This window comes from Tachypleus tridentatus, chromosome 4 (assembly GCF_004210375.1).
Source record: "Tachypleus tridentatus isolate NWPU-2018 chromosome 4, ASM421037v1, whole genome shotgun sequence".
In the NCBI taxonomy this organism is placed as follows: Eukaryota; Metazoa; Arthropoda; class Merostomata; order Xiphosura; family Limulidae; genus Tachypleus; species Tachypleus tridentatus.
The window spans coordinates 48,487,031-48,506,972 of NC_134828.1; the positions used below are offsets into that span (position 1 = coordinate 48,487,031).

Genomic DNA, 19,942 nt, shown 5'->3' on the forward strand with positions numbered 1-19,942 from the left:
TTTACAAATATCCCAAAAATAATGTTACACGTTTTCATGGCTACTATTTTTAGAAATTCAGCATGCTCTCCTAAATCCTAATTAAAAATTACTCAAAAGCTATTGTTTATACAAATCCAACAGGTTATCGCATAAACCTAACGCTATATGTAATCAAAACATTTTTTTTTACAAGAACGCTATGTTCTTTTTAAACTTAATGTTTTATACCACCTAGGGTATTATATTTGCAGCTATATATGTCTCTTCAAACCGAAACTTAAAGCTACATATTTTCAAAGCTATGTTAAATATCGGGTTTGTATGTACGTATTAATGTTCTTCCTAACCCTATTATTTATATTTACTGATACACATTTCATTCATCATCAAATATCAGAATATGATAATATCAGTGTTAATGTTTTTTAAAAGTACACCACGTTACTTCATTATACAGTTTTAACTTGAATGAAACCACGGTTTTTCCACATTCTTATTTGATCCTTTTTGTCACGAGTGAGATAAAAATAAATTGTATATTTCTGAATGTTCCGGTTCATAAAAATTATTTTCCTCCAAGGATAAATAAATAAACACTTTTAAAAATACGCCACATTCATCCTGCTAGATAAAACGAAAACCATGGCTTTGAAAGTATATAATACTTTCAGCACCCTTTTTTACGTACAGTTTGAATAATTTCTTTTCAAACACACAATATTCCTTTAGAACTCATTACAAGATAAAGTTATAACAGTAACTTTCACAAATGCAATATGCCCCTACAATACCATGTAACAACGGCACTTAATGTTAGATCAATTCAGAAACTATTTTTTTAAATACACCACGTAACTATGTAACTCAATGTTAAGTCCACTAAGAAAGTATTATTTTCGTACAGTTCCCTGTAACGACAACACACTCATCGTTAGGTGCAGTCTGAAAGTATTGTTTTGGTAAAATTTCATTGAACTCTGGATACAGTCAGGGCCAGATTATTTATTAGGCATAATAGGCACAGTGCCTAAGGCCTAAGAACACTATGGGTCCATGAAAATTTTCCTTAAAAGTTAATATTAAAGGGCCAAAAAATAATAAGCATAAAAACACGAAACAAACATTTTACTGTGCATATTTAAGTTATACGGTATATTTTTGTATATACGGAATACTTTGTGTACTTAAATTTACATAAATGTACAGCCGATATTTAATTACAGTGTATTAACACACATAACCAGCAAGTACATATTATACGCATATAAATACATACATTTCAAACCAGAATGTATAATATATATCTATAATTTATCCAACTTTTGGTTTAACTTATACGGCTGATAGAGCTAATATTTTTCTAAGAATACTAAGTAGCTACAGTACTCGTGAATTAGAATATGCCTACAACTCTCAAGGTCCTAACGTTGGAATCAAATGTTAAACTACCTGCATTTAAATATTCTTCCAATACTCGATGTTGTATTTATCTCTTTCATATGAATGCAATTTTCCTCCAAGTTTTAATGCGAGATGTATTCATTTCGTATGACGCAAGGTCCTTCCAAACCATAACTTTGATTTATTGATTTTCATTAACATAATGTTTAAAAAAAACGTAATGTTGAATTTACTGCTTTTACATTAGTACAACATTTTTCTTGGAGCTACATATAAATTTATTACCTCATATAAACTCAAAGGCCCTACAAACCCAATACTTATAAGGTTATACTTATTTCATATGAACCCAGAGATCCTCCTAGTCCTGCACGAGATTTTCCAAATTTCTATTCACACAATGCTTATCCAAAACCAAAATCTCTTGAAGACAAGTTTCCCTTAAAACCAGATTTATTGATTTTATTTGAGTTTCATTTTTGCCGTTCAGTCTCAAATTACTATTTATAAAGATTTCAAATGAGAGCGCAATGTTTTCCAAGAATTTAGGTTTAATCATGTTTTATTTTCTTTTACAAATGAAATGTTTTACAGCTTTACTTAATATACAAGGTCAGTCAAAAATGACGAACAGAAACACAGTCTAAGCGTATGCAAAATATGTATCTTATAATACATTTTTATATTAGGAGAAGCTTATAGTATTAAAATCCAGGTTTCGATACTCACAGCGAGTACAGAAAGTTAGTCCATTGCGTAACCTTATGCTTAATAACAAACATCATATTAAGAAAGTATGAGGAAAGCTATTTTCAAACAAGTGCTTAGTAAATTTCATCTAGGCATTATGTTTTCCACAAATCTAATTTTACATAAGTTGAAAACTATTTTTAATACAGATCCAGCAGGTTCTCACCAAAAGCTAACGTTATATATAATCGAAGCATTTGTTTTTTACAAGAATGCTACGTTCGTTTTAAAAGTAATGCTTCATACCTTCTCGGATACTGTATTTACAGATATCTATGTGTCCTTCCAAACCTGCCCCCCAGTGGCTCAGCGGTATGTCTGCGCACTTACAACGCTAGAGTTCGGGTTTCGATACACGTGGTGGGCAGAGCACAGATAGCCCATTGTGTAGTTTTGTGCTTAATTCAAAACAATAACCTTCCGAGCCGAAAAATAAAGTCACAGATCTTCAAAACTATATTGAGATTGCAGGTATATAATAATATTTCCCCGAACTCTAACGTATTGTATTTTCATTGTTATTATATATACTGTTAGATATTTTCTTTATTATTAAATATTAGATTTCAATAACTTCTGAGCTAATAGTTTAAAAAATACGCTGTGTCCCTTCAGCTCTATGTACTAAATAAAATGAGAACTATGGTTTTTGAAGTTTTCATCACGTTTCTTCATTATTTAATACTAGATGAAACAGAACCACAGCCTTTTAAAGTACACTATTTAATACTAGATAAAACCAGAATCATACCTTTCTACAGTATAACATTTAATACTATATAAAACCAGAACCACAGCTTTCTAAAGTACACTATTTTCTTCAGCATTTAATACTAGATAAACCCAGTACCTTATTTTCCTTATTATTTTTCATACTTTATTTTATTTATTTATTTCTTATCTTTTTATGTTTATCTTATTCTTAATTTAACTTGAGAGAGCAGTCTGCAAACAGTGGAGAGTGATATACAGTCATGTGAAAAAGTTAGGACACCCTAAGAAATCCTGTGTATTTTTTTAACACTTTTGGATATATAGATATTTAATCCCAATTTTAACAATACTGAGAGATTATAGGAATATAACTAAACAATTAAAACGGAAGAAAAGACTTTTCAAGATCTTCTGTAAATGTAATTCTACAAAAACGCATATTCTAACTGAGAAAAAAGTTAGGACACCCCCACATTTATTCCCACTTAAAATGGCTCAACTCACACACAGGTGTATCACACCAGGTGCACATGATTAGAAGATCATTACTCAGCATTTTGAATGAGGCTTGCCCTATTTAAACCTCAGACATTTAGTTTGGTGTGCTCCTGACTGTTGAAGTGAGAGTGAGCACCATGGTGAGAGCAAAAGAGCTGTCTGAGGCCTTCAGAAAGAAATTGTAGCAGCTTATGAGTTGGGTAAGGGATTTAAAAAGATCCCAAAAGATTTTAAAATCAGCCATTCCACTGTCTGGAAAGTAGTCAACAAGTGGAGGGTTTTCAAAATAACTGCCAACATGCCCAGGTCTAGTCATCCAAGCAAGTTCACCCCGAGAGCAGACCGCAAGATGCTAAAAGAGGTCTCCAAACACCCTAACATGTCATCACGGGACCTACAGCAGGCTCTGGCTACTGTTGATGTGAAAGTGCATGCCTCTACAATCAGACTGAAACAAGACTGAACAAGTTTAACTTGCATGGGAGGTGTGCAAGGAGGAAACCTTTGCTCTCTAAGAGAAAAATCAAGGCCAGACTGAAGTTTGCCAGAGAGAATGTAGACAAAGGCCAGGACTTCTACAATAATGTTCTTTGAACAGATGAGTCTAAAATTGAATTATTTGTATACCAGAATATAGGACACGTTTTGCGTAAACCAAATACAGCATTCCAGGAAAAGAACCTGGAACTGGACCCTGCAACACGACAATGACCTAAAACATACTAGTAAATCCACCAAGGACTGGCTGAAAACTAATATATGGAGAGTCCTGGAATGGCCGAGTCAAAGCCCAGATTTTAATCCCATTGAGATGCTGTAGGGTGACTTGAAACGGGCTGTACATGCAAGAAACCCCTCAAACATCTCACAGTTGAAAGAATTCTGTATTGAGGAGTGAGCAAACTTTCTTCACACCGATGTCAGAAACTGGTAAATGGCTACAAGAAGCGTCTCACTGCAGTTATTTCAGCCAAATGGGGTAACACTAGCTATTAGGGGGTAGGGTGTCCTTACTTTTTCCTCAGTTAGAATATGCATTTTTGTAGAATTACATTTACAGAATATCTTGAAAAGTCTTTTCTTTAGTTTTAATTGTTTAGTTATATTCCTATAATCTCTCAATATTGTTAAAATTGAGATTAAATATCTATATATCCAAAAATGTTACAAAAATACACAGGCTTTCATATGGTGTCCTAACTTTTTCACATGACTGTAGATGTTGGACGTTGCGGGCTTCAGCACCTATATCTCGCTCTTCCGATTTCTAAATTTCTAATCTTCTTATGTGAGACTAGCGAATTGGAAGTTAAGAGTGTTTGTTTGTTTGATTTTTTAATTTCGCGCAAAGCTACTCGAGGGCTATCTGCGCTCGCCGTCCCTAATTTAGCAGTGTAAGTCATTACCACCAACCGCCAACTCTTGGGCTACTCTTTTACCAACGAATAGTTGGATTGACCATCACATTATAACGCCCCCACGGCTGAAAGGGCGAGCATGTTTGGTACGATGGGGATTCAAACCCGCGACCCTCAGACTACGAGTCGAACACATTAACCCACCTGGCTATGCCGGGCCTATTAAGACTCATAGACGGTGTATCTCCAACGTAATGTGTGTCCTATTTGCGCTGTCACCTCCAAAACTTATGATATATCTTATAATTCCACGTTGTAGCTTGTACCCTACGATACTTTTAAAATTATGCAGCGTGTTTTGTTTAATTTTAATGTGTTTTGTTTATGGCTTAAAAATTTACGGTTATAATGTATATATGCATATATATAAATGAAAATTCATTATTAGAAATAGGGCAAGATGGTTTCATTTAAAACTGTAAAACACGTGAATTTTTAACATAAACGTGCGTAACATTAATTAAGTTCGTCCTCAAAAATTCATAGTCTTGGTTTACTTTTATTTTTCATGACAGTGACACTAGAAATATAATAAAACTCTATATTTAAATCTGTCGCTGTTATAAGAATGCATTAAGGAATATTATCTATAATATTAAAGTACTTCCAACTTCTCTTAAGTTTTGTTTTTTGTACATAAGTTTAGTAAGTACTAAAGCATTAAAAGTATTTTGGTTTCATTCATTTATGTGAAAGACGTTCTAAACATAGTAGAATCGACAGTTTGTTTGGTCATGGATGCCACTCTACACGAAGAGAGAGTTAAGCTGTATAGGTAGGTTAGGTTCCTGCGAAAATATGGGCCGACATGGCCAGGTATATAACGCACTCGTCTCATAATCTGAGGGTCGCGGGTTCGAATGTCCATTACACCAAACATGCTCGACCCTTCAGCCGTGGGGGCGTTATAATGTGTGACGGCCAATCCCATTATTCGTTGGTAAAAGAGTATCTCAAAGGTTGGCGGTGGGTAGTGATGACTAGGTTCTTCCCCTCTAGTCAACACTGCTAAATTAGGAATGGCTAGCGCAGATGGCCCTTGTGTAGCTTTGCGCGAAATTCAAAGCAAACCGAAATCAATCTAACGCTTTGGTGATGTATGCCAAGCAACTGTGCGTTGTGTAGGCTGTGGAGATAACCACCACATATCTCAATACACTAAACAAAACCCAAAACCAAAATGATGTAACTATGGGGAAGAACAAAGGGCAAACTATAAAGGTTGCCAAAAATATAAAATCAATTAAAACACATATATACGAAATCAAAATAAAAACTCGCACAAGTCAAAGACACACACAATCCATAAACAACCAAAACCAACCAGAAAACATAACCTGCACCACAAACACACAACTAAACTCACATGCTGCAACAGTAAAAAAAAACAACAAAAAACATTACACAAAAAAACCACCAATAACTAGTGAAGATTTACCCAAAACAACTGCAGTCACACATAAAACTACACCTATGAATATTGAAAATACAATGCTATTACATCTACTTTCTCTGAAATAATGGCCGAATACACTAATCCAAATAATGAAAACAGTTTAATAAACATAGTCATTAAAATAATTATGAAAAACATCCAAACATACCTACCACAAATCTTAACATATATCATGAACTCTATCAACCATGGATAAATTCACAGTACTACACATCAATATCCAGAGTGCTATTGCTTTCAAGAAACATGAGATTGAAGATATAACCACCACCATAAAACCAGATGTCTTTGTAATTAGTAAAACAGCCTTCTATAACTACCACAGATTTAAAATAAAAGGATATTCTATTATCAGATAGAATAGAAAGGATAAAAGAGATTCAGGCAGAGGAATTTTTTTACTATATAAAATTGAACTTATAGTTCAGGAAGTATGAAGACCTTCCTCCAATGAATCAGTAGTAATAGACGTAAGAAATTAAAATGACACTGAAATAATAGTCGCGGGCATTTACTACTCGCCTAACAAAGTATTAGATGCCAATCTATTACATTCCATATTTTACCACAACCCCAATATAGTAATTATAGGAGATTTAAATAGTAAACATATCACCTTTAACTATATATGTAAAACTCTAATGGTTAAATACTTTATAAATTTCTAACTGAAACTAATATGATTTTGTTAAATGATGCAACACCGATACATATCTCGTACACACATGGCACCAGTGAAATACTGGATTTATGCCCGTGTTCATATAATATGTGTCGCAAATTCGTAAACTTCTCTGTTGGTCACGATATAGATAGTGACCACCTTCCAGTCTGGTGTATCTTCAATCTCACCCCCACTTAAACAAAACTAAAATAAAAGATAAATTAAATTAAGAAAGCTAACTGGCCACAATTTCAATCAGTCATAGACCAAATTTTACCAACTGAAGTACTAAACTTTGCCGCGGACGCATCAGATATAGATGCAGATAATCTCGAGTGCCTAAAACATGTAGCCAACAGCTCAATACCGAAACAAAAATACTTCACAACAACACACATATGGCAACCACATCAAGAAATAATACACCTAATAAAAGAAAGAAGAAAACTACGAAGACAGTACATACAAAATCGGAATCTGACACTAAAAACACAAATAAACACTATAAGAAATAAACTAAGACATCAAATCCGACAACAAAAACAAGACAGTTGGGACACCTGCTCACAATTAAATTGTAAAACAGATCCAAAACAATTCTGGACACACCTGAAAAGATATACCAACACAGGAAAACAAACAAAGAGTACCCATCACTCAAATCACATGGCAAAACAGCTTATACTCACCTAGAAAAAGCAGAAATGTTTAAAAACCACCTAAACACACGTTCAAAACACACCATGAACCAGGCATGAACAGATACTTCTATAATAAAGTCAATAACTTCATTGAACAGAACAAAACCATATACTTGCCAAAATTCCCACTAAACACATCAATAAAACCAGAGAAAACAATAGACTGCAGCACTCGTCAACTAATAAAAGATATAACAGTAACAGAAGTATTAATAGTCATCGAAAACACAAAAAACAAAACTCCTGGAGATGATGGTATACAAGCCATCCTCCTAAAAAATGGTACTCAAAATTATGTGAACACCTAACAGCTCATTTTAACTTCAGATGGATATATCCCTGTTTCTTGGAAGGAAGCAGTAATTTTAATGTTCTAAAAAGAAGGAAAACCAGCAAATAAACCAAACAATTACCGCTCGGTTAGTCTAACCAGTTGCACAGGAAAAAATTTAGAAAGAATAATTAGTAACTGACTATCTATATACTTAGAACCAAATTTAAAATTACCTGAAATTCAAAATGGATTTAGAAAATACAGACAAACTGCAGACCAATTGATCAGATTAACGGAAACAATTACACAGTTTTAACAAAAGCGAAAGCTTGCTTTCTCGACACTGAGGAAGCATTCGACACGGGGATGCTTGGAGTTATGGGGATTCAATCCCGCGACCCTCAGATTACAAGTCGAGTGCCTTAACCACCTGGCCATGCCGGTTCCCTTATAAAGATGTAAAAAAGTATTGTGTTTCATCGTAGTATCGTGAAGACAGTACCGAAACACTGTTGTATCATATCATTGTGAAACCACTATAAGTAAACAGCGTTTTATGCTACTGTTAAAATAGGTTAATTATCATATCATATGATCGCAAAGAGTAAACTGTGAACTGTGAATTATCATATCTCCGTGAACTCACTGAAAGTGAATAGTATTTTTATCTGTTATTATAAAGCAAGAAAATGGGAACTGTGGTTACTGTAAAAAGAGTAAAAGGAAACTGTTTAACCTTCTTATGTGACATTTGTAAAACAAACTTTACAATATCACTGTACATTTAGTTTTCAGTAAGCGTTTAATGTTTGTGTGAGCGCGCGCTATTAGGTCACTGCAAAGTTACTAAAACTCAGCTGAGTGAAAAGCTACTAAAAGTGAACTGCCTTTTTCACCTTCTAGTGAAAAGGTATTAGAAGTACGATACAATATATCATACCTCTATGTAGGTCCTAAAGGTGTACGCTTATTTATTGTGAACGTAAATGAACTGTGTATTATCATAACATAATCATGTTAGTAATAATAAAATGTATCTGTTAAAGTAAATATGAAGTGTGTTTTAATGAAACTGTATATTATTATTTAATTGTCAATCAACTAAGAATACTGTCTTTTGTATATTTGATATATCTAAGAAGTTGGTAAAAATAAACAATTTTAACATGTCACTGTGAAACGTAGATTAAATTGTATAATATACTGTATAACTAACAAAGTGAGCCCTGCTTTATAATGTCATCACCAACACTGTAGATATGAACTGTTGTTTCTAAAATCAGGAAACACAATGAATGCAAATGGCGTATTATCATGTTGTTATTAAATATACACTGTGTTTTGTCATGTCATTTTGAGGCTAATATAGGAGATTCATCCTACTGTGAAGACAGTAAAAGCATTTTTATGTTTCTTTATAAAGTTATTGTTTCGTGTGTTTTGTCATATTATGTTAGAGATAAAAACAAATTGCGTTTTGTCCTGTTACTGTGAAGACAATATTGTACTGTCTTAAGATAACAATTTGATGTTATTATTATTATTTGACTGAGAATATATTATTATTATTGTTGTTTTATTCAGGTATTCACACACAAGGGCTACATGCATTAGCTGTCCCTGTTGGAAATTGGCAGACAAGAGAACATCAACACTATCCACCACCATCTCTTGGGCTACTCTACTGAAATAGTGAGATTTGACAGAATCTCATATGACATGCAACAGGCTCCAAGAGCGGAATTCGATTTCATGGCTAGGAACGAAAACCATGTACACCCGCATCCAAAGTCCAGTGTATTAATTACTATGCTACGCCCGACAAGAGAAATCAGTAAGGGAGAAATTCGTTCACTGTGTTCTCGTGAAGCTAATAACGTCAACACGAAGCTTGTAAAAAAATTCTGTGGTTTATCACGTCGTTGTGGAGGTGATAAAACTGAACTGCGGTTTATCATTGATTATATATAAAATGGGGATTTTATGATGAATAACATTAAGAAAATAAAGTTTGTTTTATTTCTTTCATATTTATATGATGTTTGAGTAATAATAACTTTTCAATACATATGAATAAACGAACTTTTCTGTCACATGAATATTCTTTGTCGCAGAGCTTTTAGTTTACTGTGAGCATGAGTTATGTTTCCACACTGTGATACCCGTATTAATAGCTACTAAACCATTTGTAATGCTAGCAAAAAATACCTTCGATGTTTTAAACTATCAATGTGGATCTAGTGAAGCGAGCTTTGTTGCACTATGCCACTGTGAAACTAATAAGCCTGTATAGTAGCTTACCACACTACTATGGAAAATAAACTATGATTTACCAGGTCAAGTTTACCAGCTAGTAAAATTGCAATGGAAGTTCATCGTAATAGTGTATATGTCGTAAAAATGAAACGTTATAATTTTATGCCACTGTGAAATAAATAAACTCTGGTTTATCTAGCCAAACTGATATTAGAATATGAGATTGTTTTAACAGATAAAAATTAACAATTGGCTGTCTGCGATCTGTACACCTGAAAAATCGAACTTTAGATTGTACTGTAGGGACCCCATAGACTGATCAGCTGAAAGGTTTAATGTAAACAAAAATGAAGACCGTGTATTATCTTATCATTGTGAGACTAGCACGTAGAAATTATCTTACATCATGCTATTGAGACTATGGACAAAAATAAGTTGTTTTATTGTATTGTTGGTAAAAAGAAAAATATTATCAAGTGACCTTGAGTTTAATAAATGTAAAGCTTGTGTTGCGACGTCACTGCTAAGAGTTTACTGTAGAGTTAAGAAAGTTGAACTTAGTTCTCATTATGTTATTGGGAGCGTAATAAAAGTAAACTGCATATGTTTTATTGTGGCACTGTGAAGGTAATAAACACTGTATTTGGGAAGTGAACTGTGTTTCATTATGTCAGTGTGAATATCGTAGAGGCATCCTGTGGTTTATCATATCAATGTGAAACTAATGAAAGTGTACTATAATTATACTTCTCATTATGTTTCTTTGAATTTAATAAATGTGGAATGTATGCGTTTTATTACGTTATTGTGAGAATAAAAAAAGTAAATTGTAGTTTGTCATGTTACTGCGAATACCTTAGAAGCGTGTTTATATTAAACTGTTGAAATGACTTGCGTTTTTATATATCACAGTATGCCTAATAAAGGTAAATGTACTTCACTTTATCACATGAGTTTGAAATATTTGAGTCTTATTCTATCAATACAGAAAACAAATCTAACATCAAGTTTGACCTAGGATTTTAAAATAGCACAGTATTGATATTGTCAATAAATGTTTTAATATCTGGATTCTGGTGGGTAATTTTGCTTAAATAAGGACTGATCACTACCGTTTTTACTGCGACTAAGTTCATAATATCAAAAACTGGCACATTTTCCATATGTTTCGTATATTTATATATATCCATTCTTTTAAAGATCAAGGTGAAGCACCTTTGCTAATGCTGTTCCAAAAATGTATAAAAATACATTTTCAACATAACAGGCATAGGGTTTTACGCATTTGCAACATGTTTGGTTTATTGAAGTGCAATATAAAAAAAAAAAAAAAACGAGAGCGAGAAAACTTAAAGAGAAAAGGTATTCTCTATGAAAGCTTAACATACAAAGTAAAAAATGAATAAAAAAAACATAACTTTCCAATTAATCACGTATAGCAACCAGAACGCGTACCAGTAATACTATGAAATAGTAAATACTCATTATCAGTAGGCTTTTATTTATGATAATCAATTCACAACAAAATGCCATCATTTGCAACTGCAGTAGCAAATTCACCAATCAAAAACGTGTCCTTTAAAACAAATTTCCAATTCTTTACTAAATAGTGTATGATTCTTTAGAAAATGTGATCTTAACAACAAACGTCTTGAGTTTTTATGAAATAGCGATCTTTGGAATAAATGTCCAATTCTGATTAAAGAAATATATAAAGTTAAAAATATAATATGATACGTTAAGTTCGGAACACTGAATTGTGAATTCGCTTTTTTATAATGTCTTTGTTATAAAACTTTGAAGAATGGACGGCAACTGCCTGTTATGGAGACAAGTGTAGAAGACGAAAGACGGAAGGCTTTCGAAACGTCGTCCTCTACATTTGTGTCTCTACAACAGGCAGTTGTCGTCCATTCTACAAAGTTTCATCACGAGTACTCTGCCTAAATAATCTATCAAAGAATGTCTTTGTTTTCTTTTACTTTGTCCAACTTTTAACGCAATACTTTCTTCGTGCAGAAATTCGGTTATTTATTTGTCATATCTTCTGTTTTCTCTAATAACTTGGTTATTATATGTTGTTGTTTTTTATTTTGTCTAAAGATTTCGTTCATCTTTTAACATTTATTGACAATAATTTTATTCTGTTTATGATTCCAGGGATATAACCTAACTGATACAACTCCAACATGTACGAGTTGCTAGTTAATAAAAACTCAGTGTCTGAGTTTTTATTGAATAGTGATCTTTACAACAAATGTCCAGTTCTTTACTAAATAGTACCCTTTCCAACAAATATCTGATTCTTTACTAAATACTAAACTTTACGATAAACGTCGTCTGACTCTTTACTGAACAGTATCCTTTACAATAAACGACCAATCCTTTACAAACTATGACTTTGACAATAAAAAGCCAATCCTTTAAAAATTGTAACCTTGACAACAAATTTCCATTTCTTTTTCTAAATAGTTACTCTTGCATCAAATGCCCTATTATTTACTAAATAATGTTCTTTACAACAAATGTACATTTATTTACAATCTGTGAGCTTATCAACAAGTGCGCCTGACTCTAATAAACTGTGTTTTGCCAACAAATAACCAATCGTTTGTTATATACTGTCCTCTTCAACAGTATCTAGTTGTATACTAAGTAATGATCTAAAGAACCAAATCTAGTTATTTACTAAGTACTGCTATAAACAATAATATCTGGTTCTTACCCGACTAGTGACCCTTAAAGCAAATAGCTGTTCCTATACAAAAGAGTGTCCTAAACAATAGTTTTGGTTTCCTGCAAAACAGAGACGACCAATAAAGGTCTTATTCATCATTACTAATTTTAATCATGTCTGTTGATCTTCTCATTAAATTTATCTTTCCTTGGTATCTCATTTATTCATAAGCTAATAGAAAACTTATCTTATAAGAGATACTTATATATATATATATCTGTAGATATACAATTAAGTAAAAGAAAAACAAAAACACTAACCACCACTAGCCACTTGCTTTTTGTATTGTTGCGACTATCTTCATCTTCCTGGCTTTGTTTATTGACTTCCAATTCATCTTTGACATCTTCAGACGAGGCTCTAGATCCAAGTCGAGAAGGAATACAGGAAGATGAAACCTCTGAATACTCAGTAGTATCGCTGTCTGCACTGTACCAAATAGAAGATCTACCTATTTGTTTCGATGATTTACGATCCTCTTGATGATCTTTTGTTGCCAAAGTTCCCTTATGTTTTTGTGACAATTTTTTTTACTTGAGGTATTCTTCTGAAGGTGTACTAGTTGTAAAAGCAAAGTCAAAGATATGTCTAGCGTCATTTGTTATCATTGTTTTGTTCTTCAACTGCAAACTCAGGGATTTCACTAATATGATCATCAAGTGGTAGATCTGTTGCTTCCTTGTCTGTTACATCTAAGATATCAGAGCCAATATCAGATGAGTAGTTTACACTGCCGTCTAGGCTGCTGTTCCTAGTGGCTGAGTACCATTTCTCTGTGCCCCATTGGGATAACCTTTCTTTTGTTACATATTTATCTGAATGGTTGATTAATTCTTGGCCATTAGCTGTATGAAATAATGCTTCTGAACTGCTAATTTCATTATATTTCACCAGCCTTGCATTATTTTTAGGAAAATTACTGTTTTCTTGTACGTCAATCGCTTCATTTTTCTCTGAATTTTTATTAATTTCTTCTGCACAGAAAGTGTCCTGTTGTGCTTTTTGCTCTAATTTAGGACTGTTAACTATAATCTCGCCATGTCTTATAAGATTATCCATGCAATTGGCAACAAGTCCTTCCTCTTCCTTATACATTTTTGAAGAATCTACCCGATGTATATATACATCATTTCCATCTTTTTGCCCAATATTTACTTCTGATGAACTACTATAATCTGATTCAACATCAAATGAAACATCCAGTTTCAATGTTGAAGCCCTTCTGTCGTGGAGAGGTAAACCTTCCTCTCCTTTCAAAGAAGAACGATCAGCCCCCTGTGTAACAGCATCAGCATTCAGCACCTCTGCGCACTTTACGCCCAAAGGTAAATCACATTCCTTCTCAAATGTTGAACCACTCCATTCCTCTGAATCAAAACCGATACTTGAAAACTGTTCCTTTGATCCTCCTTTTATGTCACGATGAAAGCTAAGTTTTTTTGTATCAGTATCATTATGGCTTTTTGTTGCATCTTCATGTTTGAGACCAACAGCATATGTGCGAAATTCTCTCTTTTTCTTCTTAAACGTTTTATGAAAACGATTAACTTTAGAATTAGCGGCAGGGGGATCAAATACTTGTTTTTCTTTTTTCAGCTTTCCTGGAGAATTTTTTTCTTTGATACTTGCAGAAGGTGTATTGAAATGCCCTTTTTCTTCTACGTTCAATTCTGCAGATTGAGTACATTTTGAATTAGCAGCAAATGAATTAATTTCTTTCGAATCAACAACAATTAGAGGGTACTGTACTTTTTCTCTTTTTTTTTCTGCAAAATTAAGTTCTTTCGGGTTAACGGTAGTGGTATCTGATACATATTTTTTTCTGGTCAGATATTTCTGAAGATATATTATTGGAATCACCATTGGGTATAATAAATATTTCATTTTCTATATTAAATTTTTCCACAGTCTTTCTCATCAAATCGATACTGAGCTTTTCCTTGGTTGACTTGTCTTTTGATTCCACATCTAGAGAAACATCACCACTCTTACATATTTCAAAAGAATAATTATCCTTTGAATTAATATGAGACATAAAACTTTCTTTTTCTTCTACTTGAATTTCTTCAATAGGTTTATTTTTCGAATCAACAGTTTGTGAAATAAAAATTTCTTTTTGTATTCCTAAAGTAGTATTACTTTCAGAAACGATACATTTTTCGACACACTGGCTCATATTTATTTCTGAAGAACAGTTAACATCCAAAACAGAGTCATGTACCTCATGTGTTTCTGAAGAGAGATTAACTAAATCAAAAGTCTTATTCTCTTTTTTTTAGTGATTCCTGAGAGAAAGATTTTACTTAAAAAACTATTATAATTTTGAAAACAAAGTGACTTTTCGTCTTTAATAGCTGAAATATCTTCCTGGTTTTTCTGTTTTACCATATCCTGTTTTTTAGCTCCTGGTGGCCTAAAGACGTAAGTATCTTGTGATTCAATGATTGATCTATCGATATATTCTGCCGCGCATCTTTGTTCAACCACTGGCGAAGATTTTTGGCTCTCTATATTCGCTATTACGTAATGGTTAGCAGATTTAGTGGACGTTTCGTTAATACTTGCAGATGTCATGGCTGATGTTGACAGTTCACTGTGCAAGCTACCTTTAATACAGTCTGAATGATTTTCATTACATTCCTCTTTAAAGTTATTATCAGTTAAAACTTGGGTTTCAGTAGAAGATTCGATTTGAAAAGATTTGCAAACTTCATTATTTTGTACATTTTCCTTTTCTATGAATAGCAAGCCTTCTGGCTTCTCGGAATCGCCATTTTCAAACGAGATTTTGCGTTTATAAAAATCATCATCTCCCAAACTTTCTAATATTTGCTGGGACTCGTTTTTTAAAGGTGCTTCTGGAAGTTTTCTACGAATTTCGCTGTTACTTAGTATGCCTTTCGGTACTACACTTACTCCCTGGGACTGAAACCTGTTAGGAGTTTTCACACAGTAACTTTCGACTTGGTATTTTCCCGAGTTTTCTTTCGCTTCTATTGCTGAAGCTCTTACGTTCAGTTCACTATTACTGTTATATATTTGGAAATCTGAAGACTTACTCTTTCCAGAATATAATGAACACACATCGGACAACTGTTTTCCTTCGTTAATAGTTAATTGTTTATCTTTATTTGTTACTTCAATGGTGAGATCTACTATAGATCTGCTGACAGATCCAGGGAAATTATTGTTATCGTGTATAAATTTATCCCATTTACGCAAAGAAGAATCATGTAAATTTCTTCTGATCTTATCCTGTGTCTCACAGCTGATGTCATTATCTGAAAATGCCCTAAGACTAGATTCAACAGGCATATTAGAAGTGATCTGTGTTTCTTGTGTATCTACACTGTACTCAGAGGGAAGAGAGGTTGGGTTTGAAAAGGATTCTAGTAATGGGAGTTCTGATGTTGGAGGAGGTTCGTTGTGTGTAGCACTAATTAAAGCAATGCGATTTTTAAGTAATTCATTGAATTTCATTTCAACAGATGAAGATTTGGATTCCACACCCTCTCTCTGAAAATTATTAGTTGATGTAATTCGTACGTCTTCATCTTGATCTGATTCATTTTCACCAATACCTAACGAACCCCTTAAGGTGTTCAAATTATCTATCTGTTGTCGAATTTTCCCCAAATGTTCAGGACAATCTTGTGTAGCTCGTTGTAAAGCCTCAGAAATCCCACTAGCAGTGACAGCAGTATTCTGCAAAGATTGCGCCATTAGACCAAGTTGCTCTAAATCCGCATCACTAACGTAAGATGTACGTCTTCTATAGTGAATATAATCTGAAGAAGAAAAATTGTCCTTTGTAGGTTGTGAAATTTCTCCATTTTTGTCCGAATCATAAATGTCTTGGGTTCTCCATTCTCTGGAACCTGCACATGTCGTATTGAAATAATTTCTCTCGTCTACTAGGCACCTGTTTAAAATGTCAGCAGGTTCCACTGTGATACCAGACTGAGAAATAATATTGTCCACACTGTCTGAAGATACGTGTTGGTTGAATCTGGATCTGAGATCATTACCATCTCTTGACAAGATGTCATAAATCGCAGAATCGGCAGAGTTCATAAAATCGTGATCTCTTCGTTCTCCTCCACAGTTAATGATATATACCAGCTGAGCAATGACTGCTTGTTGTTCATACAACAAAATTTCTAGCTTCTCTAGCTTTTCCCACATTCGTACATATTCTTGTGACAACAAGTCCACTGCTCGCCAAGCATACCTCAGTTCTACTTCCAGCTCGTTCAGTCTACCTCCCATTCTTTCCATAAAGGCATCTACAGCTTTCTTCACACGAGTGTTTATCGTACTGTAACAATTAGGATCAGATTTGCCTTTCTTCCTTCCATCCATACTTGCTTGAATACCTTTTTATTTTATTTTTGAAAGAAGCGCCGGAAATAAATCACAAAAACTTCTGTTTTGACAAAAATTAGGCACAGTGTGGTAGCTAACATTAGTAATAGCTACTGAATCTAATGGAAAACGAAGCTGCTTACGTACCTGTCAAGGAGAACACGTTAAAAGTAGTTAGGAACCAATAGTTTCACGCTTGTACTAATCGTTTCTGTCTGACGTGAGTTCAGGTTTCTGCTCATACGTATATACAGTACAAAACACATCTTATAGAGCAACATTTATATTATGGTGTGTTGCATAGCAAACTACAACACGTATACACCTCAGAACAAACGGTAAAGTCAGAGTATACTGTTGTGTTAGTCCATATAATCTACGTGACAAATCACTTGAAATGCAGTAAGAATTGGTGGTACTACGCGCAAATAAAAACGCACGCACCACAGTACACACAAGCAGTTAATATTTTGTATGATCTCCTGTCCCAGTGAAGTAAGTGCAATTTTCCGGCAGTTTGAAAGGTTAGAAATCACCCTCAACATTCCTACTACAGTATTTAAACAAATATAGTATACCAGAATGTAATTATGCGGTTATCGAGGGTATCATTGTGCAGTGAATGCTTCTATGGTCAAAAGTAGTGGGGCTGAAGCGTTACTGGTTGAACGATCGTAGGATATACCACTAACAGTTCTGGGGGAGAGAAGGTTCTTGATCGACCCGTTACGTTTGAAATATTTCTTTACTTTACGACTCGCAGTAGTTCGTAAATCGGTTGTACTTCCAGAAAGCTAAGTATTTACTACTCTCTTTCACTTGCATATTAATAACTGACGCCTAAAGTCTACCATGATATCATTTGAAAATTCTAAACACCTGAAACTGCCCATGTACATAAAAGCATTTATACACAGCGTATAGATACATTCGACATATAATATCTACCACAAAACATGATACAGAATAACTACTGTACGTAAATCAATACTGTCTCCAAACTGATGTATTAATTATAAATTTTCAAACCGAGCAACTCATGATTCCATATTATTTTTCCAGGTCAAAGTATTTGTCTATAATACCTTCCCCATAAATCAATAAACTACTGCTACGAAATGCTGTTGCTTTGTCAATTTCTCTCAACTTAACCAGCTAATTAATCAATTTTTATTTTACAAACCGTAAGACTCATCTCTCGTCATTTTATGGTATGATGTTTAAGCACACAAAGGCTTGGTTCCTTGTGCTTTTAAAATCAATAACAACCCTTCCGCCAAATGAAACACTTCCAAAAATAACATATCATAAAATCAAATAATAGTTGATATTTAAAGAAAAAAAAGATTGTACTTTTTTATTCTCTACGCTTCATGGCTTCCTAAGTTAAAGATGGCAACCTGCATATTTAAGTCTACAAAAGCTCTTTCTATGCAAGACCACACCAAACTCATAAAAATAGTGTAACAATATTATTACAATATTTCGTTGACCTAAAACTGACTAAAATAGTAAGGTATTTGTAATAAAAGAATTCTTTAACTGTCGACATATGTTAAAGACACATATGCGCATGACATAAATGATGTAATTTAATATAAAAAGCACTATTTAAATTTTGTCTAAATGTGTATTAATAAAACTTAATATGACCACCACTATGCTGAATGTTAGGAAATCTTTGTATGATTTGTTTGAAAGTTCGAGCAAAGCTACAAGAGTGCTAACTGCCTTAGCCATCCCAAAATTAGCAGTTAAGAACTGGAAAGAAGGCAGCTAATCGTCACCACCCACCGCCAACTACTGGGCTTTTTTTACCAGTGAACTGTGGGAATGACTATTACATTATAATGCCCCCCACAGCTGAAAGGGCGTGGATGTTTCGTGGGATGGGGATTCGAACCCGCAACCATTAGATTGCGAATCAAGCGTTCTAACCACTATACGTGTTATTAAATGACACGTGATATGAATATCGTTGATCAGAATACTGTTATTAATTACCAGTATGAGTATTAAGTAACCTCACAACTGTTGCATTAGGTCACATATTATAGTTAATTGTCTTAGAAGAGTGAACTAAAAATAAACCAATTTAGTTATAATTTCATACGTCATAGATGTATCGTTTACTTACATCATGTTAGATATACGTGTCTTTATAAAGAAAGGTTAATTTAAAGACAGGTGATCAATTCATTATTGATTTTTGAAAAATGATTTATGAAGATATAATTATATTCCAGACAAGGCAAATAGGTAACCACTGACACAGGAACTGTCCATTTTTAACATGCATAACCGGAAGGCTTTTAAGTTTTGGTTTGTTTTGAATTTCGCGCAAAGCTACACGAGGGCTATCTGCGCTAGCCGTCCCTAATTTAGCAGTGTAAGACTAGAGGGAGGGCAGTTAGTCATCACTACCCACCGCCAACTCTTGCGCTACTCTTTTACCAATGAATAGTGGGATTGACCGTCACATTATAACGCCCCACGGGCGAGCATGTTTAGTGCGACCATTAGAGATACTATATATACAGACAATATAACACCTGAAAGTTGCTCACGACAAGTTCACTCGCACATTCAAAATATATAAAATATGACAATAAATTGATTTAAATATGTGGAAAACATAACACGAATACAGCTCACAGCAGCTCTATTTACACATCATGACAGAGAAAGTAGAGCTCAGAATATACTCATTGTTACATACAGAAAAT

At 33.7% G+C, this 19,942-nt stretch overlaps 1 protein-coding gene across 1 annotated transcript in view; it reads right to left on the reverse strand.

Annotated features, from left to right (window-relative positions):
• The window catches only part of LOC143249080 (protein unc-13 homolog B-like), a 169,435-nt gene extending 155,986 nt beyond the window's left edge, over positions 1-13,449 (reverse strand). The window contains 1 exon segment of the mRNA XM_076498292.1: positions 13,112-13,449. The gene's annotated coding sequence lies outside the window, so the exon portion shown is untranslated.
• Between the last annotated feature and the right edge of the window lie 6,493 nt (positions 13,450-19,942).